We start from the raw sequence: 25510 nt of genomic DNA on the forward strand, positions 1-25510 counted from the left end.
CTTTGAATCTCTTGGGGTTTTTTGTTTGTTTGTCACGGTTATCAGAGAGACACCACATCACCAAATCTCATGTCTACCTTAAAGTTAGGACAAATGGGATAAGGTAACTTATCAGTGATGACTGCTCATTTCATCAGAAAGTAAAAGCTTTCACACATTACCTCAGCTTCACATCTTTTTGTTCGGAAGTGTGTCATATGGCTCACCCTCGTTGCAAGGGAAGCTGGGAAAGCATATTTGTAGCTTCTCTGGCCTCTATTGAATTCACCAATCAACAATTTCTGGTCCTCCTTAGGCTAGCGAGCACCCATGCGTATCATTCTTCATATCCACATTTTAATAGAGTCTAGTCGTCCCTCATCCACAGCCAGTAACCCCAAATACCATTTATTTTAGAATCTACCTTAAAGTATATCATATCTGAGTAATGTCCACTCCTCACTATCAGATCCAGATGTGAACTTTCTAGTCTAGTGACTATTAGCTGAAAGATAAGTTATCTATTCCCTTCAGCCAGTATACAGTAGTGGTAAAGGAACAGGGTAGCTACAAAAAAATCTTTATCTTAGAAAAAGGAAGAATGAGAATTACATACAAATTGCTGGCCTATAACATAAGTTAAATAGCAAGGACTCTGTTTCTGGCAGTGGAGTCTACTTTTTTATTAGACAATCTCCCTATCTTTTCCTAAGAGGATCCCTAGTATTCATCATGACTTTATTTGCAGTTGACTTTAAAAAGATACTTTTCCTGAGGAATGTACAACCCTCCTAGTTTATTTGTTATTCATGAAGTTTCAAAGGCTTATAGGGTTAAAAAGTCACGAATCTGAGGTTTCTTGAACAATGCCATCCCCCCAAAAAACATAGTAACTTTGGGGATGATTTTGCTTTTAGCAATTTTCATATGGGACAACTAAAGCCAATACACTTGTAAAAGTTGTCTTTGTGAGAAATTCTGTCTCCTAGTGCCTGAGTTTAGGATTAGTCTAATGGACAATGCTTTGTGGAGCATGAAAAAAAAAATAGGCTTGAATTAGAAAACACAAGCCTAGATAAAATTTTGAGGTATACTCTAGTGGTTGCTAAATATTGGAATGCTTTCATACTCCTTGGTAAGTAACTGCTTCCCCACATCCGCAGTCTTTACCCTTAGACACAACTACTGGAGAATTAATGCTTGACATAGTATGGAGAACTTCCAGGATCTTCCTCCAGTCCTCTTGCCAACATTCATTTTGATTCCTCATTGCCTCTGTTTGATCAGGTATTAAATATTCTGTATATCACCTCTGGTTTATACCCAGTTAGGGCAGTGCAGAAGTATGCTCATTGGTAAGGGGGATCTTGGACCAAGCCATACATTTTTCCAAGGAAATGTCCCATTAGAAGAATGCTAATCAAAGCCTTAAAAAGCAACAACATCAGGTTGAAAGGGCAACTTGTAAGGAAGTAATAAAAATAAAGAGAAGGTCAAAAATAGGTTGGTTTGAGACAGAATATGAATTGGTTGAAAGTAGATTCAGGAGATAATTATGCTAATGCAGACCAACCACTGCAGCATTCCTCTCCTGTGTGTCTTGGCGCAGTGCACTGCCCAGGGGCATGTCCTTAAAGCCATTGACCCATCCTGGGTATAAGCCAAACAAGGAAGGGTCAGAAGCAGAGCCCAATTAATCAGGTACCACCAGTATAGGAAGGCAAGGGACCAAAGACCAGAAGGTCAGGTAAGAGAGTGGGGAGCAAGAAGATGTCATAGATCTCAGAACACAGGCAAAATCCAGAGTCCAAGAGGTTGGGAATTTGACAAAAACAGCTCCCGTTATAAGGGTTGAACTTGGATGCTAGGGCAGAAAGTGCTTCATTGTACTCTATTACTGCCTGCTGAATGTGGGTGACTTGGGACCACAGATGCTGCGTATTGTCAGGAAGTCTCAAATGTTGTTTGTAATTAAGGGCTAGACAGAGATGTCAGAGAGAACTTACCTAGATTTTACTACTGAATAATCTTTGTTAATCCATTCATTTATTTGTCATGTTTCTTGAGAATATACCATTATTAATATTAATAATAGCTAGCTTTCTTTTGGAGCAGTGTTTAAACATGCTGGGCACAGTTCTAAATGCTTTACATATTATAAATACTCATTTAATCTTTACAGCAGTGATATGGTACGAGGTTTTTTTTTTTTAACTTCTCCTCTTTATAGAGGAGATATAAACCTGTGTCCACTTTGTTTATCAAGCTCTTTACAGGCTTATCCTCAACCATCCATCCATCTATCCATCCATCCATCCATTCATCCACCCATCCAATCAACCATCCATCCATCTATCCAGCCATCCAGCCATCCATCCATTCAACAAACTGATATGTCAGTTGCACTAGGTGTTGGGAATATAATGGCGAACAAGATCAGAAAGATCACTTCTTTGACAGTTTACAGTATGGCAGGAGAATAGGCAGTTAAATCATTACATGTGAGAAAATGTGATAGTAAGGTGCAAGATTTAATATGAACTCATAGGTGGGACACTTGGTGTTGTTTATTAAAAGGTAGAAAAGTTTTGATGAATGATATTTAAAATGAAAAACAAATGGCCACAAAGAGTTCAGTAAGTAGGAGTAAAATTATGCTTAAGAACTGGAAAAGTACGCATTTCTTAATTTGAACATAAAGTGGGAAGGAGAAGAGGGTGAGATTAGGCAAGAAAGAAAGGCAGGATGCCAGGCCACAAAGGGCATTCTGAAGGGCTTGGACTTTATCTTAATGGCACTGGGAAACATTTGATGAGTGTTAAGTAGGGAACTGACAAGATTCATTCATTTTGCATTCTCGAAGTATCACTCCAGCTGCAGTGTGAAGGATGGATTGGATGGGGCAAGACTGCAGGCAGAATCATTGGGGATGGATTCAATTACAGCCTCTGACTGAGAGCTAGCAGTGGCTTGAACTATGGTCGTGGCCATTGGCATAGAGGAAGGTGAACGGGCTGGAGAGATATCTAAAAAGGTGAGCGAGGCAGAACTTGCCATAGACCTTCCACGTGGAATATGGACTATGATATATATTTTGCTATTCATTTGGAGTTAATATGATTTAAGATTTCATGCCGTATTTTTAACATCTAATTGAGTGACTGGGAGCTTATGAGAAGCCTATGCCAGCAAAATGTATTTTTATAGTTGGTAATACAGAAGAGAAGAACCTCTCATTTTCATGATACAGGCCCAATATTTATGGCAAAGGATGGGTTGTACTAGAGAACGAAGGTGCTTAATGTACACTGAATTTTTTCCTGCAATTATGAAGCCAAGTGGAAGTTCCACTGAGAGGTGTGAAAATATGGGGCTCACTGGGGAAATCTGGGGGAGTTCTTCCTGACTGTAGCTGTTTATTTTGAGAGAAGAGTATGGTAGAAAACATCCAGTCTCACACGCTGAGATTCTAACCCCCCACCCAGGGTGCCTTTTCTTTAAATGAAGAAGGACTTGAAGCCAAAGTCTAAGAAAACGAAATGACCACAGCAACTTGGAAGAGTCTGAACCCAGCCTGAATGCCCACACGAGCCTGTGACGTAAAGCCAGAGTAGCCTCATTTTTCATCCATTTCATAACCAGGAAGTATGTGAACAGAAGCCTCTTTTTGATTTTATATTGCCTCCTTATTTTTTTTTTAAGATTTTATTTATTTATTTGACAGAGATAGAGATAGCCAGCAAGAGAGGGACACAAGCAGGGGGAGTGGGAGAGGAAGAAGCAGGCTCCCAGCGGATGAGCCTGCTGTGGGGCTCCATCCCAGAGCGCTGGGATCACTCCCTGAGCCGAAGGCAGACGCTTAATGACTGCACTACCCAGGCGCCCCTGCATCCTTATTGAATTTAACTTTTGTCCAATTGAAAAGACTCATATTTTATTGCCAGTCATCTCAGTAGCTATTCAGCTGCCTGTGGAGAACAATTTTCTCTCGCCTGTGAAACATACTTTCATGGTTGTTGTTTCATACGATAGTCTGTGGCCTACTCTTGTTTCTGTGGTGTGGCTGGGCAAGGACTAATCACCAATCTGTCACCATTTCTGAGCTCCAGCCCCTCACACCTTGTCTTGTTCAGGTTTGTGTCACACATTATCAACAACAGCCGAATTAAGGAAACAGTGCAAGTGTCCATTGACTGACGAAGGGATAAAGAAGAGGTGGTGTACATATATATATATATATATATATATATAGAGAGAGAGAGAGAGAGAGAGAGAGAGAGAGAGAGAGATATCTCTATATATATGAGAGATATAGTGGTACATGTATAGAGTATATATAGTAATATAGTAATATTTATAGGAATATTACTATATATAGAATATATTACTATATTCCTATACATGTAACTATATTACTATATATATATACTATATTACTATATTCATATATATATACTATATTACTATATATGTTTATAGGAATATTACTCAGCCATAAAAAAGAATGAAGTTTTGCATTTGCAATGACATGGATGGGGCTAGAACAATGCTAAGTAAAGGAAGTCCGTCAGAGAAAGACAAATACCACATGATTTCACTCATATGTGGAACTTAAGAAACAAAGGAAATTAATAAAGTGGAAAAAAAGAGAGAGACAAACCAAGTAAAAGACTCTTAAGTACAAGGAACAAACTGCTGGTTACCAGAGGGGAGGTGGGTAGAGGGATGGGTGAAATAGGTGATGGGGACTAATGAGGGCACTTGCTGTGCTGAGCACGGCTGCTGTATGGGAGTGTTGAATCACTATATTGTACACCTGACACCCATATCACACTGATGTTAACTAACTAGAATTCATATAAAAACTCTAAATAAATAAATAGGCATTCAGATGAAGCCAGATATAGGGGCTCCTTTGCCTTTGATCCACAGCTTTCTTCTCATTTCTCAGTGAGGGAGGCAGGATGTTAGAGGCCCTTCAATGCACAGCAGCTTCCTCAATTCATGGTCACAGGGCACAGTTGTAAAAAATGGTGGAGGTGACAGAATTCCCATAATGCCACCACCGTCTCCTGCCCACATGATTGAAACAGCCTCTTTTCTGATCTCTCGGTCTTCATTCCTGCCTTCCTCCAAGCCAGCCTCCATTTTGCAGCCAGTGTGATCTTCCTTAATGTAGCCTGGTCTTTTCTGTTTCATTCTTTAAACCCTGGGAGATTTTAGAACCCTTCACAATCTTACCTCCTACCAACTCTCCCTGAATTACTATGGGTCCATCCAGACAGATCTTTCAATTCCGTGGTGGCTTGGCTCTACCTTTCTGCCTACCCAGGACATTCATATGAAATTCCCACTCCCTGGAATATCTGTCCTGTCCTCCTACCTATTTTCCAGGTCCCAGCTTAACTGTCATTTGCTCTAGAAATTTAACAATCCAGAAGTAGGTTTAATGTCCTCTGATCCCCATTTCTCATAGTCTTCTTTATTTCCCTTATGGTATTGCGTAACGATTCTCTTTCGTAGTTGTCTGTTTTCATTTCCTCATAGAATATAAGCCCCATGGAAAGGAGGGACTGTATTTTTCACCTTTTTTTTTTTTTAAGATTTTATTTATTTATTTGACAGAGACAGGGAGAGAGGGAACACAAGCAGGGGGAGTGGGAGAAGAAGAAGCAGGCTCCTAGTGGAGGAGCCTGATGTGGGGCTCGATCCCATAACGCCGGGATCACGCCCTGAGCTGAAGGCAGACGCTTAACGGCTGAGCCACCCAGGCGCCCCTGTATTTTTCACCTGTAAACTACCAGTGCCTGGTACAGTGTCTACCATAGAGCCAGAGCTTGGAAAGTATTTGTTGACTCTTTAGGGTTGTAGGAGAGAAATATTCTCCATTTCACAAAAGAAATCTCCCTCATTAATCAATGGAAGTGTCTAATAATAATTAATTAATTAATGCTCACATAATAAATATTTTCAGCACCTATGAATATGCTAGGGACTATGTTGAGCGCTGAGGATATGGAGATGAATAATACATTTTTCTTTCCCTCAAGACATTCCAAGTCTGATTGGGGAAATAGACAAGTAAACAGGTATAATACAATGTGACATACGCTGTAATGAATATATGCGTATGTTGCTGTGGACCATAGAAACACTGGTGCTTAAGTCTACCTGAGCATCTAAGGATATGCCATTCAAATGAGTCTTGATGAAGTACACTTGCTTGTAAGCGAGTATCTGTCACCCAAGAAGAAAGAAGCAAATCTTAGGAGGAGGAACTAACATATGCATCTGCAAAGGATCAAAAGTTAGCAAGAACATTGGCGCAGTCAGTAAACTGGTTAGTCGAGTGTCCAGCAAGAGTAACTCATTAAACCTGTAAGGTGGTGAGAAGCTAAATCATATGTCTTTGGCTACAATTTGAAAATTGGGGGTTATTGATTGATTTTAAGTATAAGAGAGATATGCTCAGAGTGGCACTTTAGAAAGACCCCTCCAGCAGCCATGTGGAAGATGGATTGGATGAAGGTAATACTAGAGGCCAATGAGAGCTGTTAAGACCTTTTTAATTTTATTGGTGAAAAATATGGTGGCTGGCTGTATTTAAGCTTCTAGCAGTGTATCTGGAGAGGAAGTGAAAGGGTTATGAATGACTTAGGAAGCAAGAACCATATTATCAAGCCTTGCAATAGGCGGCTGCTTCTTAGATTATTGTTCTCTTCTTTCTTTAGCTAATTACCATTGATCCTTTATCATTCAATGCAAGGGTTGCCTCTGGCAAGTTTTTTTGATATCCCCACCTCAGTCTGATTAGAGAGCCATTCCTTTAAGCTCTCATTGAATGCAGCATGTAGCCTCTGCAACATTAAAATGTAAGCAGTTTGAGAGCAAAGATAATGTCTAATTCAACCTGGCAAAGGGCTGGCAGAGTGTCTGGCACGTGGTATACACTTCATAAGAATTTATTGCATAGATAAATGCACAATTGACGAGTCACTACTCAGAAATGGAAAATAATTTAGTGTGACTCTCAGGTTTCTGCTTGGGCAACAAGGGAAATGGTAGGGATAATCACTGAGATAGGAATAAGAGGGAGGGAGTAAATCTCAGAACAGTTTGGGGAGGGTTAACAATGATGACATTCACTTGGGACTGGTTGGGTTCAATTAGCTTATGAAAAGACTGCCTCCTTTTTTTTTTTTTAAGGAAAATTCCTAAAAGTGATCTGGCATGAGGTCAAGAGTTGTGGTTCATCGATTTATAAGTAGGTAGGTAGTAGTTGAAAATATTATGCAGTTTGGTCATTCAGAAACTGTGTAGAGTGATAACAAAAAAAGGCTTAACAGAGAGACCTAAGGGTCACTGTCACAATAGTGTTTGTTAGGACAAGAGGTCAGAGACCCGTAACAAATAGTTAGACACTAACAGAAGTTTGGAGAGAATATTGCTACAGAAGACAAGACAGAAATGAGTTTCAGGAAATAGTCAACAATAGCAAATATTTCCCAGAGGACAAGTATAATAATTGAAAATAACCAATTCATTTTTTTGTAATTAGACCATGTGTAAAGTTATTTATTACTTGTAAAAAGCAATTTCAATGGAGTGTTGGGGATGCTATAGAGTTTGTAGTGATGTGAGAAATGGAACCATTGGAGACAGTGAATGTAACATATTTCTCTCAGCTTGGCTGTAAAACAAGGGAAATGAATAGGTAGAGTATGGGGAGGGATGAGAAGTGGGCTACACTGTTGAGGGAGCTTTTTTTCTCTTTCCAAACGGAAAAAAAAAACACAAAATATGATGAAATCTTGAGAATAAACAGCAATTAGAGAGAGAGACATGAATAATATAGGTGGAGGAGCCATTTGCAAAAATGGAGTCTAGGATAGAGTAGGATTAAGAGCACCAAAGGAAGGATTAGCATTGGCTGGAGGAAAGTCCCATCTCTTTCTGAGATTCAAGGGAAGAAAGGATGTGCACATGTGTATATTTAAATTAAGTGGAGGAACTTATATACACCTGATTTGTTCTATTTTTCTGGGGAGTAGGTAGCAGGATGCTCTGCACAGAATGAAGGGGATATAGGTGATAAAGAATATTTGCCAACTGGCTTCTGTGGGAATTAAAAATAGAACTAAAGAGACTAATGAAAAAAAAATATTGTGTAGCTGTCCAGACCTTGCAAAAATGGGTGGAAGTATATCTTTAGTGCATTGATTTGTACAGTTGCATGACTTATCCAGCATCATCCAGTGCTTATATTCACCTAAGATAGAGAAAGAAGGTAATTATAGTGATCCAACCTGACATTAACAGAGTGCGCACGTAAGTTTCTAACCAGGGGTCCATGATTCATGGTCCATGTGCAAATTCAGGAGTAGGTATCTTGTGGACTCTGAAAAGGATATGCAAATATTTGTACATGTACAGGTTTTTAAGGGGGAGAGAGTGTATAGTTTTCATACAACCTTTAAAGCAACCCATGATCAAAATTTTAAGATTAAAATTTTGAGGGAGAAGTATAATTGTTGGGAATGAGTGATCCTCAAAAGGCAGTAAAAGAGTTAGGAGGTGATTCTTTCTTTGGGGTTACAATGTTATATAAGTGAATTAGTTACATATATATTTTAAAAGGCAACAATTGATAAAGAGAATAATAACCAGAATATATGAAGAACGCTCAAAACTCAATAATAAGGAAACAACCCAATAAAAAATAGGCAAAGTAGTTAAACCTACAGCTCACTTGAGAAGATATATAGATGACAAACATATGAGAAGATGTTTAACAGCATTAACTATTAGAGTAATGTAGATTAGAACCAGTACACAATTATTAAAATTTAAAACATGCCAATAACAAACATCAGTAATGATATGGAGAAACTGGAACTCAAATATATAGCTGGTGCAACTTCAAAATGGTATAGCTTCTTATAACACAGTCTGATAGTTTCTTATGAAGTTAAATATATACTTAATCATACAACCCATTAATACATTCTCTGGTATTCACCAAAGAAAAATGAAAATACATGTCTATACAAAACCTAAATGTAAATGTATACAGTAGCTTTATTCACAATTGTCAACAACTTGAAACAGCTCAAATATCCACCGAAGTGTGGATATAATTTGGATATAAATTGTAGTGTATGATGCAATAAAATACTATAATAAGTATTTTCTTCAGCTATAAAAAGGAATGAAGTACTAAAACTTGAAACAATAGATAATTCTCAAAAAGCAGTATGCTAAACAAAAGAAGCCAGACTCACATGGCTGCAATACTGTATGACCTCCCTTCCATAGCATTCTGAAAAAGGCAGAGGTAGGACATACCTTACATCAGAGGCTGTCAAGGGCTAAGAGTGATGAGAGGGGATGTTCTACAAAAGGACACAAAGGAACGTTTTGGGGTGACAGAAATATTCTACAACTTGATTTTTGTGTGGTATCCTGACTATATAGGTTTGTCAAAATGTGTACAACTGTGCATCGAAAAAGAAGACATTTTGTTGTATGTAAATTGTACCTCAATACACGTAGGAAAAAAATAGAGCACAAAACTCTACAAAAAAATGTTTTTTAGAAGCGTGATGGCATAGTTGTGTAAATGGGTTTGGACCATTTTCTCTTCAACATCACCTTTCACATAGGGTTTATTGTCTGCTCCAGCTACTTTCTCAGCTACAGATGTACAGAACAGAATCCTCCAATATTTTTACTGAAAAGAGCTCTGCCAGGAAAATCTGAATGTAGTAACAGTGGGAGAAAGGATCCTACTGGAAAAATGAAAATCAGTGGAAAACATCTGTACTACTCCCTACTCAGAGTCTTCTTTCCAACTTATATTCTACTAAAACATTGAGTTTAATTAATAATGGACTCCATTGTCTTATAGCATTATACTCAAAGGCAAATTTTTGTCCCAGGGAGAGGTAATCAAGTTAGTTCTTACAATTTCTGTTTCATTTTAGAGAACCATAGAAGATGACCCCAACAAGAACCTGGAGATGAGAATCCAATGATGCAGTGTTTATAAGTCAGCCTCCTGAGGCAAAGAGCAGGGTGGGAAAGAGTAGCAAGCGGATCTAAAGACATAAGTGGTGTTGAGTTTGAGAAGTTCTTTATAGATCTTGGGTACCAGCCCTTTATCTGGAGTCATTTGCAAATATCTTCTCCCATTTCGTGGGTTGCTTCTTAGTTTTGTTGACTGTTTCCTTTGCTGTGCAGAAGCTCTTTATCTTGATGAAGTCCCAAAAGTTCATTTTTGCTCTTGTTTCCCTTGCCTTTGGAGACGTGTCTTGAAAGAAGTTGCTGTGGTCAATGTGGAAGAGGTTAATGCCTATGTTCTCCTCTATGATTTTGATGAATTCCTATCTCACATTGAGATCTTTCATCCACTTAGATTTTATCTTTGTGTATGGTGTAAGAGAATGGTCGAGTCCTTGGTGATTCAGGGTCTTTTCTGGGTCCATATGAATTTTAGGATTGTTTGTTCCAGCACTTTGGAAAATGGCTTTGGTATTTTGGTCAGGATGGTGTTGAAAGTATAGATTGCTCTGGGCAGCATAGACATTTTAACAATCAAGTCAAAAAATGGGCAGAAGACATGAACAGACACTTTTCCAAAGAGGACATACAAATGGCTAACAGACACATGAAAACATGTTCAACATCATTAGCCATCAGGGAAATTCAAATCAAAACCACACTGAGATACCACCTTACACCAGTTAGAATGGCAAAAATTGACAAGGCAAGAAACAACGAATGTTGTAGAGGTTGTGGAGAAAGGGAATCCCTCTTATACTGTTGGTGGGAATGCAACCTGAAGCAGCCACTTTGGAAAACAGTGTGAAGATTCCTCAAAAAGTTAGAAATAGAGCTACACCTATGACTCAGCAATCGCATTACTGGGTATTTGCCCCAAAGATACAGATGTAGTGAAAGAAGGGCCACATGCAACCCAATGTTCATAGCAGCAATGTACACAATAGCCAAACTGTGGAAGAAGCAGAGATGCTCTTCAACAGACGAATGGATAAAGAAGATGTGGTCCGTATATATAATGGAATATCACTCAGCCACCAGAAAGGATGATTACCCAACATTTGCATCAACATGGATGGAACTGGAGGAGATTATGCTAAGTGAAATAAGTCAAGCGGAGAAAGACAATTAGCATATGGTTTCACTTATTTGTGGAACATAAGGAATAGCACGGAGGACATTAGGAGAAGGAAGGGAAGAGTGGCCAGGGGGTGGAATCAGAGGGTGACATGAACCATGAGGGACTATGGACTCTGGGAAACAAACTGAGGATTTTAGAGGGGAGGAGGGGTGGGGGATGGTTTAGCCCAGTGATGGGTATTAAGGAGGGCATGTATTACATGGAGCACTGGGTGTTATACGCAAACAATGAATCATGCAACACTACATCAAAAACGAATGATGTACTATATGGTGACTAACGTAACATAATAAAAAATAAATAAATAAAGACATAAGGGGATTATGATTAGCACAGTCAATTCCTTTGGTGTCTTGAAAACTAGTCTTGTTCTTCATCCATTACAAAACTTACGGCATAAACACAGGACACAAACAAAGTCACTTCTGTATTATCGTGGGGAGTGATGTGGATTCTTTCATTCTTCTACCTGAAACTTTAAACATTAGCCACTGATCATCATATAAAATATGTAGTAGAAGAAGAGAAAAAGTAAAAAAATCCTAACATTGACTCATGCTTTAGCAGCTGGTCATGAGGCCTAATTGGTCAATCAACACTATCATCTCCTACTATACACTTCTGGTCCCTCATAGCTTGTGGCAGCACCTTGGCTGGAGAAGTGGCGACCTGAGCCTTCATTCCCATAATTTTGCTTCCCTAGGGGTCTTTTAGGGAGAGAGAGAGAAAGAGAGAGAGAGAGAGAGTGTGTGTGTGTGTGTGATTGATTCAGTTTTCCATTCGTTAGTACTTTGGGAAAGGATTATTTAGAGGGGTCTAGAAGACAGGCTATGTTCCATCTATGGTCCTCCATGTACTCTTTGATAGCAACAATCTGATGGCCCAGATCCAATCATGCCTGCAGATACAGTGACCTTTCTCTGCCTGTTGGTACAGCTGCATAAGAAGCATGAAATGGCTGAGGGAAAGAATCAGCTTCTATTTCAAGAGAATCAGGGTTTGTACTTTGTTTCAGGTGTTCCTCTTTTGGCACTAGGATCTCCAAATCCATTAAGCTTTTGTATGGTCAAACCAGTGAATATTATAAGGATTAGCCCATTGCCGAATTGCTCTTGTCTTAAAAAGTATCACCTGGTGGAGGATGTGTTCTGAAGGGTACTATCCTAGTTTCCTAGGACTATTGTAACAAAGCACCACAAACAGAGTAGTTTAAACAACAGAAATTTATTGTCTTACAGTTCTGGAGGTGAAAAGTTCAAGAATAAGGTGGCAACATGGCCATATTCCTTGTGAAGACTCTAGGGTAGGGTCTGTTGTAGGCCTCTTCTAACTTCTGGTATTTCATTGACTTATGAGAGTATAGCTCTAATCTTCATATGGCATTCTTCCTGTGTGTGTCTATCTGTCTCTGTGTCCTTATTTTCCCCTTTTTATAAAAACACCAGTTATATTGCATTAAAGGCCCATCTTACTTTGCTGTGACCTCATTTAACTTAGCTAATTAGATAAGCAATGATCTTATTTTCAAATAAAGTCACATTTTGAGGTAGCAGGAGGGTTCAGACTTCAACATGTAAATTTCGAGGAGACACAATGCAACCCATAAAAGGAACTGTGGAAATCGGTATGGCTACGGCTCCTCCCACACAGAGCAGACAGCAGAGTGCACCGTCTAAAGTTGTGCCTACTGGAAGAACTAGAGTGTTTCAGGAAAATGGAAGGTATCCATCACAGTTCCTACTCCATGAGGTTAGGATGCTTTAAATCATCATCTTCATTATCTTTATTAGGTCTTGAATTAAAGAGTCATTATACATGAACACCATGACCGAGTTGGCCACCAGAGCAGGTAAGTAGCACCCTATTTGCCTTTTCAAGTCTTCTCTCTTCTCTCTGTTCTGTGTGTTCTGTACTACACGTTCCCAAAGAAAGTTGAAAATCTTACTGAAACAAGATCTTGATTAGATCCAGTCTTTCTGCGTTAGCACAGATGTAAATGGTCGTTTGCATAATAGACTTGAGTGGCAATAAAAGACCCCTTTCTTGCCTCCACGTCAATCCCCCTTTAGCCCACTTTAAATTCCAGAAGTGTCACTATTTAAGAGGCACAAATACTTCCTGTTACTGTATTCTATTTAAAAGTCTATTGTTCTAAGAAAATTTTTCTTTGGGATAAGATGGGTTTGGGCAGCAAAAAGACGACAAGCTCAGGGATGGGAAAATATGGACAACACCTCCAGCTCTACCCCTAATAGTCTGTGTAGACATGACAGACTGGATCTATTCGGTCCCTTATGATCTCCCATGAATGATAAAGATACTAGATAAAATCAGAGTTTCTGAAATTTGACTGATCACAATAACCCCACAAGAAGCTTGTTGAATGACAGTTTTCCCGACCCCACTCCAGACTGATCGCATTGAACTCCCTGGAGGAAGGAACCGTGATTTTGTTTTTATACTACCCTCACCCCTGCACTCCACTGACAAGCTAGGGAAACTCCAGGCCAGGTTATTTCTAAAGCCCATTCCTGCCTCAAATATCTGTTGACACCGAATAAAAGCCACTGTACCGATTAACCCATTAGCTCACTTTATTCCTCACATTTTTCCAGTTATCATCGAGTAGCATAGGGTCTTGAAGGATAAGGCCTGGGCAACTTCTGATGAGCAGACAGTTTGGGGCAGCAGGAGGCCCAGATGTCAGGTGTGCTGAGGCAACTTGGATGGCTTGAGGGTAGAAGGAGGGCCTCATGGATAAATTTGGGAATAAGAAAAAAAAACTGTGAATGTGTATATTATCTATGAATATATATATATATATTCATATATATGAATCAAGAAGAAACAGACTAAGTGTGCAAATTATGGATACATTTATAGAGACTGCTAAAAATGGTAGTGTAGATCTATATTTATTGAAATGAAAAATGCACAAGATGGATTTCTAAGTGAAAAATAGATATGTCTCATAGGTTTCATTTAAAAAAATTTCTTTGAATTTGAAGACTATACACTTGAAGTATGGGTGAATTTCTCTGAGTGGTCAGAGTAGAGCTAATTTTTATGTCCCCTTTCCTTTTTATATAAACTCATTTTTTTTTTACAATGAGAATTTAGCCTTTTACATCATAAACAACAATAAAGCGATTTCCATTCTGACAATAAAAGAGAGCACAGGTCGCATAGGGGAGGTGAGGATAGTGGTTGTTGCTGGACACATGTGGGGGAGCACACAGGGCGGGTGAGAGGAGGAGTTGGACAGAAAGCAAGGAACCAGCCCAGGGCTGGAAAGGGAAACCAAAGAGGAGAGGCCAGAATGGCTGAGCCAGTTGAAGTCTGCATTCTCCTGGGTTCTTATCACTCCTCTTGGCACCTTGGCCAGGGCTGCTGTGCTGCACTTTGTTCCTTCCTGGGGCTAGTGAGGAACCCGTGGGTCATTGCAGCAGGGATAATTGCCATGTTGGATTGTTTAAGATTTAACCCCTCTGCTGCCAGCTGTCAGCCTGCAAGCTTGCCTGGGGCCTCGTGCTCGCTCCACAGACCAGTGTATTTATTTCTGATATGCAACCCAGGATTGCAGGGTTGACTAGCAGCGTGGAGGGAAGGCAAGGGAATGGAGGCTATTTATAGCAGAAGGCAACAAAGGTTTCCTTTCTTTCTTTTACCCAGAGTTGTATTTCTCTGAAACTCTGCCCATGTTGTGCAGAAATCAAAAGGGCAAGAGAACAAGTTCTTCGGAGCTAGTTGGAAAGTTCCAGGGTTCTGTTTTTAGAGCAAATCTGCCAGCTTCGGGGGAGGTTGCCACCACCCTCGGATTCTAAATCAGCTTGATGGCAGTGCAAATAGATGCAAATGAGGGTCAAACCAATTTCCATAATGAACAGCACAAGCAGAGCGGACTCCTCTCCACCTGACTCAAAATTACTAGAAAATCCAATGAGGAGGTGAAAAGAAACAAAGAAATAAAGGGAACGCAAACATCTTAGTAACTTGAAGACTGTCGCCCTTTGGATCCTGGCAATGAAAACTGTGAAGTCCGAGAATGATTCTGGGACGTTATTGTGGAAGCCGGTCCAGGAGTGGAGGGGTCCAGCATAGGTCTTCTAAGGGTCTTGGTGGTGATCAGGTCCTTTGGGCGATCTTGGTCATGGTTCATCCTTCCCCATTCCTAGACTTCATTTAATACCATACCCTTGTTGGCCTTGTTTTCTTCTCCTTTTATAACAGCTTCACAGACATATAATTCACCTACCATAAAATTCACCCTTTTAAAGAGGGTGGTTTTTCAGTGTATTCATGGATTTTTACAACAACCGCCACTACCTAACTTTGGAACACTCTTGTCACTCCGGCTGGTCAGCAGCCCCTCCCCAAACCCCCTCCCCCAGCTCCTGGCAACCACTCCTCCATTTTCTGTCTCGGTGTCTTTGCCTCTTTTGGAGATTTCATACAAATGGAGTCATACAATATGTGGCCTTTGGGGACTGGCTTCAAGGTTCATCTATGTTGTAGCATGTGTCTGTACTACATTCCTTTTTATGGTGGGTTGGCCTTTTTAAACGAAACCAACATGAGGCTATAAACTGCATCTCAGAGGACTGCAGCGAACTCCACTTATTTCATGGAAAACCGCATGGATTTGAGATAATAGTAACATGACCTAACCTTATTAATTTTCCATTAAGTCTTTACGCACTGTGTTTAGTTCTCGATCTCCCTGCATTTCAGAAATTAGCTTCGTGTCATTCAACTAACACTGGGCCGAGTTGACTTACATTTATAATTAGCAGGTATTTTTATGAGCCACAATGCAGAGGCATTTATTTCTAAAGACTATTTTGGTACTTCTGGCACAGCCTATGTCACTGCATATGGTTGAGAGTTGCTAGAACTATAATACATATGGGCCATTGACTGAACCATCTGAGGAATTTTTAATTGGTGTGAATATGGAATGCAATAATTTATATGGATCCATTACTTTTATATGCTTAAGTACAGGGAGGGAACTAATCGAATGGGTTTTATTTTCTGGAAGGCCCTGAATGTCTTTGGATAACTCCAAATTTCTTCATATAAAGCTATCCTGCCATGCAAGTTATTACCTTTAAGACGCATTTATCAAACGTTTCCCTGTGCACGTCCATACTTTGAAGAAGCGTGGTTTCCATCAGTAATCACGCACTGCAAACCTTCTGCTTTTGACTCCTCAGCCAACAGAACCTCACATTTCACCGGCAAATGCAGAGGCAGATGGTAGGATGCAAACTGAGGTTCTTCATGATGCTTCTGAGGCATGGCTTGAGTCTGTGAGGGGGTAGGGGAGTCAAGTTTAACCGTAAGTTGTGTTTATGGCTGGGATTCAGCCATGTCAGGGCATGTTTGACAAATGAGTGGAAAGAATATGCCAAAAATCTATTTCTACCAGTGCTAACAAAGGAGGAGTCTCCTGGGAAGGAACTCATTTATTCCAAAGCTGATCTGGGATCGCAACATGGGATATAAGGCCTGTGGAGGTTGGTGAGGTATTCCAGAGGGTCCCCGAAAGCCATGAAATGGACTAAAAAAGTGGGAGGAAGAATGCCATTATTTTATATTAACATAATACTATGGAGAGGATGCCAAATTCACATGTTTTTCTCCCCCCCCCCCCAAGATAAAAGATGAAACATCAAAGAGACTTAGCTCTCATGTCAGGCCATTTTGGCCCTGTTCCCAGACACACACGGTTTAGGTTCACTGTGCATAGAACTTGGGGTGGGGGGAAGTTTGAGGATGCCCACTAGAGTGACTTTCTCTCTAAGGGAAGAGCAAAGCAAACAAACTGACTGTGTCTAGTGATCTGACTCTGTTATTGGAAAAAGAATAGTGTTCTAAAAAAAAAAAAAGAGTGGTTAGAAGAACCCTTTCAGTCATTTGGATATTACCCCAACCTATCCTTAACTTCTACTTCCCAGACAGTAAAGACCGTATAAAATGTTGGACCACAAGACAAAACCATTTTTGTGCCTATGTCACAAATGTAATGCAACAGATGGTGGCAAAATATTCCCTTCATTTTGGCACAGAATTCAGTGTTACTTTGGCACATCAAGAACAATAATACATTGGAAATATCCAGGACTCAAGTGGCAGGGAGATGGGGGGGGGGTGCCTAGGGGTGGCTTTGTGCACTGTGACCACGCTCAGAGGGTAGAACAGTGGTAGAGTGTTGGAAGAGCGGGTGGCTGCATTTCTGGCACCAGTGGAATTAATAAAGAGGAGTCACACAGTTTTCTGCATGGCTCTATGGTGCTTACACCCTCTCTTGACCAAGAGCCCCTATTTCCCCTTCCTATGTTCCTTGTTTGGTGAAGGCCCAGATGCCATGTTCCCAGGCACACTGAGGATGCCCTGTGGAGGTGCTCAGAATAGGTGGGTGAGATGGAAGTCTGCAATGGCAAGTTTGAGTGAAAGCCAGAGAAACAATAATAATGATTGGAACCATAAAAATACCAGCTACTGAGTATCCCATGTGTGAGGCTTTGTGCCAAGTGCTTTCCATTCAATATCTCTCTCAGTCCTTCCAAGTCTTCAAGTTAAATACATTTATTACATCCATGATACAGTTGAAGAAACTGAAGCATTGTAAGTTAGATTTTCTTGTAAGTGATATTGTCAGAATTTGAATCCAAGTTTATTTCTTACTCCCTAGACCAACTCTTAAACATCATAGTATATTACTTCTCAATTTATTACTGTAAGATCTTATTTTTAGCCATTCATACATTATGTCTGTATGAGTATTTAGTAAAAAATATATATATTTCTTGGGTATGCCATATAAAAATATGGCTTAAAAACATAAAGACAAAACTATACATGTGTATGTTCACATGGATAAATAAATCCACATGTAAATGTGTGGCTTTGTAAAAGAGTAGACTAAGATGTGAATAAAGACTAGTGTTGTGGAAGAAGCATTTTTACAAGCATTCAAGTGGCTCTGATGAAGAAAATCAGGAAGGAAGAAGTGTTTACTGAGCATCCTTGTATGTGGCAAGTGTTAGGGTCCCACTGGATCCTCACATCAACCCTGTAAGGTTGGTATTGCTGTATTAATTCTATAAGTGAGGGAAAGGGGGCTCCGAAGTAGGAAGTAACTCACCTTAAATCTTAAGTCAAAATTGAGATTCAAAATCATGTGTGACTTAAGCCTATCCCCTACACCACTGAAGGCAACTTCTGGCAAGATGTTAGAGAATAGAAGGAATCATCATTTTCTTAGTTCTCAAACATCATTAAACATGAAAGATCTATTTATTTAATTCTCCCAACAAACGTTCGTGGCGTACGTATCATGTTCCAGGTACTATGCTAGGTGCCGGGTGTAGTTAAGTCTCAGCACTGACCTTGGGGGGAAATTCCATTGTTCAATGGAAGAGACAAAAGTTAGGCACATCAATAGTTAATATGCAGGCATTATGAGGTTCTGTGGGAGGAAATGGGAGGAAGAAAGTTTATATCCTTGGTAGATTGGGAAACACTTTATAGAGGAGGTAATATGGAGGTAAGATGTTGAGTAGGAGTTTATCAGGCAAAGAATAAGATACAGGAGAGCAAAGAGCATCTTAAAAGTATAGAAAAGCTCAGTTTGGTAAGGGGAAGATAATTCTTTTCTGTGCCTGAGGTCTTGTTTTGAAATAGGCAGTGGAGAAAGAGAAACCTGATGCTGGTTTTTAGGGTCTGCTCCTAAAGGATTTTGTATGCGGAGGCAATGAATCTGGACTTTTTCCTATGCCAGATAAGAAACCATTAAAGCTTGCCCAGAAAGTGTGACCAAATTTTTATGTTAGAGAGATAACGACATAAGATTTGAGATGATATGTTCAAATATAGAGAAAGGAGCATTAGCAAGAATTTTAAAATGCTAATCATCCTGAAGACATCCTTAACTTCTTCTCCTATAACACTCCACGTGACTAGTCACCAGTTCCTAAAAATTTCTTTTAAATCAGGTGCCTGCTCTCTGTCCCACTGCCATTTTCACGGTCCTGCAGTTCATCCTCTCTTATCTGGGAGGTTACCCTAGTTTCTAGTTCCCTCTTCCAAACTCCCGGTCTCCTATAGCTATGAATCCCAGGCCTAGAAGATACTCTAGCGTACATGAAATCTCATGTCTTCAGGTTCTGCCATACTTTCATATCTTTCTCCAAGCAGAGGGAGGTTGCACTTTGCATAAAGTTAAACTTTATAGAAATGTTGAATACTTTCTCATTGGTTTGATCCCATTGGATCTCAGTTGGCAGAAATTCTGAATCTTCCACTCTTCAAGATAATTTCACAGGGCTTGGGATGGTTGGGGCTTGAAGTTGGTCACCTGGGACCATAGACATCACCATCCATTTACGCTCATGATTCATAAAATTAATGCCATTTTCTGTGTATACCATGATGTGAAAAACATAATTGGGAAGAATTCAAAAGGCAAAATTGCTCCTGGGGGATGAGATTATAGAAAAGAACAGCGCAGAATTAGAGGAACATACTTCATTTAACATTTCCCACACTAGACTGGAAACATTTCTAGAGGTCTGAATTCTGTTCTTGGGTCTCTTTATGGCTTGTTTTATGACCTTGGCCAAGTCAATTAACCTTTCCATTCCTCAGGTTGACCTAAGTAAAGTTAGAATAATATATCCCTGCCTGCCTGGCTTCCAGGCATGTGAGGTTGAAAGGGTTAATGGTAGAAAGTTTAGAAAGTATCCAGAACACTGTTTATCAGCAAGTCTACAGTCTGTTGTGATAGGCAATCTATGAGTGAGTGTTTTAGATAGTAGAGGATTATGAAACCTTGGTACAAAAGATTATTGGGCACAGTTATCTCTTTTCCTTGAAAGCCCTCAACTTACAGGTCAATGAGCATCTATGTACTGGGTGATAGTCAAGGTTAGAGGAAACACATGCCTTACTACTGTATTGTAGCAAGTCAGTTAATTACAGGGCAACCTGTTCTTAACAGCCCCTGAAGGCACTGCCTGACCTTGTACCAGGGCTGTGAAAAGACACTTTCCTGACAAGGAAATAACCAGACTTTTAATGGGGGGGGCTCTCTGTGTATTCAGGTATTTACAAGGGTAGCCCAATGCCACAGTTACCACTTCCTTTGGAAGTCACCACACCTCTTCTGTCACTGTAATTTCTCAACTTTGCCCAGAAAGGACAGTAGCGAATAGCAAGTGAAAGTCGGTTTGGGCGTTGCAATGACTAGATGGGGGAAAGCCAGTGATGCAGCAAGCGCCATCTCCTCCCTGGCATATAGGTGAGGTTCAGTACCCGCATAGCCTGAAGCCGGACTGGGAAAGCAGAGAGGGGGCCTGTTTTCAATGTCACATTGAATTCACATTGGCATCTCATTTTACAGAATGAAGTAAAGAAATATCAATTGGCACAGGCTGATCAGTACATATGGTTTAGAGACCTATTTGTCAGTATCTGTTAAGATTAAACTTTTATGTACGCTATGACTCAGCAGTTTCACCCCATAGCTTTGTATAAACAATCACATGTGTATAAAGAGCCATGAATATGAACAAACATTCTAGCACACTTTGGAATTTAAAAAATGGAAAGAAGGGTGTCTTAAATATAAGGAATGGCTAAATAAACAATGGAGTATTCATATTGTGGGATATAATGGGAAATTTTAAAAAAACGTGGGAGACATATGTCCAATTCACCAGCAAATCCTATTAGTTCTTCCCCTAAAATGTACCCTGAATCCTGACCAGTCCTCCCCAATCCCACCATAGGCCTCATCTAAGGGACCATCCATCATGGTTCCTGTGAACTTCAATGAACCCCAGCTTCCTCTCTTGCCTTCTATAGTCTATTTTCCACCCAAGAACCAGAATGCTCCATTCAAAATGCAAACGTGCTTATATTGCTCCAAGGGCTTCTCATCACACTTAGAACAACACCCAAGGTTCTCTTAGAACAATACCCACAAGGTCGTACGGGATCTGAGCCTGACTCCCTCTCCAAAGTAACTTTTTACCAATATTTGTTCCCATACCTACACCATGCCTCATAGTGGTGTTCAAGAGAAACCTCTCAGAATCAGTGAAAGGTAGGCTCCACATACACGACAATGGCAAGAGCAGTGAGGCGCACAGGCCGCACCGTGGATGAACACATTGGCTATCAGTTTAAATGCTTGTGCGCGAATCTCAGCTTCAGAGCCGTTTTCCGCTATGTGGCCTTGTGCAGCCTAGTAAACTCAATGTATCTTAAATTTCTTCTAAAATGGGATTAATAGGGGCGCCTGGGTGGCTCAGTCGTTAAGCGTCTACCTTCGGCTCAGGGCGTGATCCCAAGGTCCTGGGATCGAGCCCCGCATCAGGCTCCTCTGCTGGGAGCCTGCTTCTTCCTCTCCCACTCCCCCTGCTTGTGTTCCCTCTCTCACTGGCTGTCTCTCTCTCTCTCTGTTAAATAAATAAAATCTTAATAAAATAAGATAAAATGGGATTAATAATATTATTTTTCTTATAGAATTATTTTGAGGATTAAATGATCAATTCATGCAAAGCTCTTAGCGTCATGTCTTATTCACAGTATGTCTCCACTAACATTATTTTACAACTATTTGGAGCTTCTAGGGTTCTTTGTTTTGTCTCTTGATATTTTCAGCACATCAAGTGTGATGGGTGATATGTCCTAGAGTGTGGTCAACAGGGGCTTACGAATAAGATGATTTTAGGAGAGATCTGAAGGCAGTGAAGCTGAAGACCATGTAGGTTTGGGGGGGGGGTAAAGAATATTTAGACAGAGGGATTAGTTGCAGGAAATGCCCTGAGGTGGGGGCATCCCTGAATGTTCTCTATAAAACAGTACCCATGTTACATTATGTGGTAAAAATATAAGGAGTAAAAGCAAAACACAGGAGCTCCAAATAATAGTGATGCAATGTTACTTAAGACTTACGATGAGTAAGATATAGCTCAGAGTGCTTTGTACTTGTCAACCATTTAATCCTTATAGCCATTCTACATAGTGGGAGCATCGTGGAATGTTCCAGGGAGAGCAAGAGGGACAGAGATGAGTGAATGGAGATGAGAAAAGTGGGGTGGGAGGTAATAGAGTGGATACCTTTGGGAGCTATGGTAAGGACTTTGGATGATACTATGAGTCAGCTGCAAAGTTGCTGGAGGGCTTGCACTAGAAGACTAACATGCTAGAAGGAACACCAGGTGGAAGTGAGGATGTGTCTGCTAAGATAAGGTAGTGACCTGGGTAAGAGACGATGGTGGTTTGCATAGGAGTAAAGTACATATATATTCTGCTGGGCTTTGTGAGGAATTGGAAGTGGTATGTGAAAGAAAGGCCAAAGTCAAAGATGGCGCTGAGACTTCTGGTTGAACAATGGTAGATTTGATTTGCTGTGTACTACATTTACTGAATGATTATGGGGAAGCAGTTTGGTAACCTGGGGGCAGCAAATTCAATAAAAAATTTGGTTTTGATACCCCATTGGAGATGTAAAATAGGCAGATGGATAGAAGAGTCTCAAGTTTTGGGAGAAGGCTAGGTCTATTAAAAACTCAGCATTTTAATCTCTAGAACTCAACTTTGTACACGATCTATACTGCCTGTGTTATCTCTGGGATGTACATGGTGAGGGTGTGTGTGTGGCGGGGGATGGTATTCTTGGTTCTTATACTTCTCTAAGATTCAGTTCCAAGATTTTTCCATTTGATCTGATTCTTCCCACCCATTGAGGATCTGAAGGAAAGAAAAGAAATAAGCAAGGGTTTTGTCGTTGTTGCTGTTTTCCACTTTCCATTTAAAATGATGCTGCTTTTGGAAGAAAACGGGATGGGAGTTGGATGATCACAGACAGGGAGTTTTTCGAAACAGAATGGACATGTGATTAGAAATATTTCATATAAGAAGGGAACAGGAATGGTTAATACTGTATTATAATGTGAGACCCCAGTAAGATGTGCTTCAGACATTCCGGAAGAGGTGATACAGATGCAAAACTATATTAGCTAAAATAATATAAAGAGTATTAGTTCTAATATTTCAAAGATACATGAGTTATAATAGTAATATTATTCTTCTTAGCTACCCTATTCTCAAGAGTTCGTCTTGTTAACTTCCATTGTTTCCAAATACATATAACATGTCGGTGCTTTTCTTGGTACTTAACATTCATTACTTTATTTGATCCTTACGCTTTGCTGTAATATTACTGGTATCTCTGTTATTCAAATGAGGAAATCAAAAACATGTAGTTGCTTTAATATGGATAGTCCGGGCCACAATTTCCCAGTTATTTCACAGAGTATTAAGTACTATGAAAAGAAAGCGGCAGCCCTAGAAGACTGGGGAATGTTAGATTAAATAAATATAAGCATGCTTTTTAACTGTCTTTTTATGTTATTAATATGCTAATATTATAACTCTCTAAAAGGAGCGATTGCACGTAGCATCTCTCAGTTACTTGGGCACAGAACTGATTATTTTCTTGGAGCTTCTCACAGTTTAATACTAGAAAGAACACATTTTGGGACACGTGTCTCTTTAGGTCCACTTAACCCTGAGGAATGACGTATGTCCACGAACTCTGTTTTCCTGTGGTATTTTTCTCCAAATTGTCTTTCTTGGGCCTTCTATGTCATAATGCTACAGGCATTTGATACTATCTTGTATTTCTGATTTCTCACTACTTTCTGGACTTGGATGTACCTTTTGACTGATACACTGTTGTCGTCCATGCAAACATGATTTCACTTTGATGGACGCCCGGAGTGCTTGTCGAATGACTGGGGCCTGGCCACATGAGAGCTTCCTTCCTTCTGCTTCAGCTACAGATCATCACCCAGTGTCATGGCTATCCCTTAGGCACTGAATGCTTTGGGCTAGTCTTGGTCTCTACCAGCCTGCCTCTGCTCACCTCAGCTACTCCCAGTTCGGTCCACAGCTCTCCCCTTTTGTAGCTTCAGCCACACCACAGCTGGTTGCGCACCAACTCAGACAGAGAACGCTTACTACTCCGAAAACCTCTTTGTCTTCTGGGGCTTGGATGAACCCATTGCCCTAGGCACAGGGCCTGGGTGCTCCTTGCTGAGAGTGAGGCCTCCCTACCTGGCCTTGGAGTCACACAGGCCTTTGTTCCTACTGGGCCTAGTTTTTATGTGGTCAGCTAATACTTCTGCCCTGGTCCCATTATTGAGTTCCCACATCACTGTCCAGTCAAAACCCTCAGTTCTGCTTAAGGGGCCCCATTTGGCTCTTGTCAATGTCCCCAGCAATTAAATATTTAGCTGTTAACCGTCGTCCATGGTCTGGCGGTCAGCTATCCACAGACATATGCCTCAGACAATGATTCACTTAGACTTCTAGGCATCTCTCAACGAAGAGACTCTTTAGTTGTGCCTTGCCCGCTTTTATTACACTGACACACTGATGACAACAGCAGAAGCTCACATTTTATGAATGCTGACTCTATGTCAGGCTCATGCTAAGGTCTTTATCAACATTATTTTATTCAACAGCCTAACAAGATAAGTGTAATTATCCACATTTTTCAGACATGGAAATAAACTCACCAAAAATAGTATCTCTACCATTGGGGAAGGACAAGATCGAAATCCAAGTTTTCATCCTTAAACTTGTGCTCTGGGGACAACACTACCTTCCCATATACATTTAAGACATTCAGTTGCTATGCTTTACCTGAATTTGCCTATGTTTTCCCTAATCTAAATTTAAATAGTACTTACTATAGAAAGCAAAGTTACTTTGCATCAGACTTAATTAATTAATTCATTCACACATTTATTTGCTAATTAATCAAATATTTACTGAGGGCTAATTGAGTGTTAGACACTGTGATGGGTGAAGACAATGAAAATATTTTTTAAAAGGCATAATCTCTGGGGGTGCCTGGGTGACTCAGTTGGTTAAGCATCCTACTCTTGATTTTGACTCAGGTCATGATCTCAGGGTTGTGAATTGAGCCCTGTGTGGGGCTCTGTGCTGGGCATGGAGCCTGCTTAAGATTCTCTCTCTCCCTCTCTCTCTCTCTGCCCCTCCCCCCTTCTCTCTCTTTTCTTAACTAAAAAAAAAAAAAAAAAAAAAAAAGGTAAAATCTCTGATATCAAGGGGCTCATGGTTTTAAGGAGATAGGAACATAAACAAGTATGTAGACAGTATAATGGTGATTATTATAGGCAGTTGTATGTTTAACACATAATCTTTTAACTCAGTAGAACGAAAAGCAGGACATTGCAAGCACGATTGCCTTGTTTCTAAACCCAATGTATCAAAAAAAAATTGCACGTG

General features: G+C 40.1%; 1 protein-coding gene across 3 annotated transcripts in view; it reads right to left on the reverse strand.

Moving 5' to 3' along the window:
- The window catches only part of LOC123775788 (cytosolic beta-glucosidase), an 889125-nt gene that overhangs the window by 12212 nt on the left and 851403 nt on the right, over nucleotides 1–25510 (reverse strand). Inside the window, exon 10 of one of the 3 annotated variants that reach the window (XR_015725386.1) lies at nucleotides 16288–16489. The exons of the other annotated variants lie outside the window; for them this stretch is intronic. The gene's annotated coding sequence lies outside the window, so the exon portion shown is untranslated. The remainder of the gene's footprint in view (nucleotides 1–16287; nucleotides 16490–25510) is intronic. 3 annotated transcript variants of the gene reach the window in all.

Source organism: Ursus americanus, chromosome 8, assembly GCF_024610735.1.
Source record: "Ursus americanus isolate L20-20 chromosome 8, mUrsAme1.1.p, whole genome shotgun sequence".
NCBI classification, from domain to species: Eukaryota; Metazoa; Chordata; class Mammalia; order Carnivora; family Ursidae; genus Ursus; species Ursus americanus.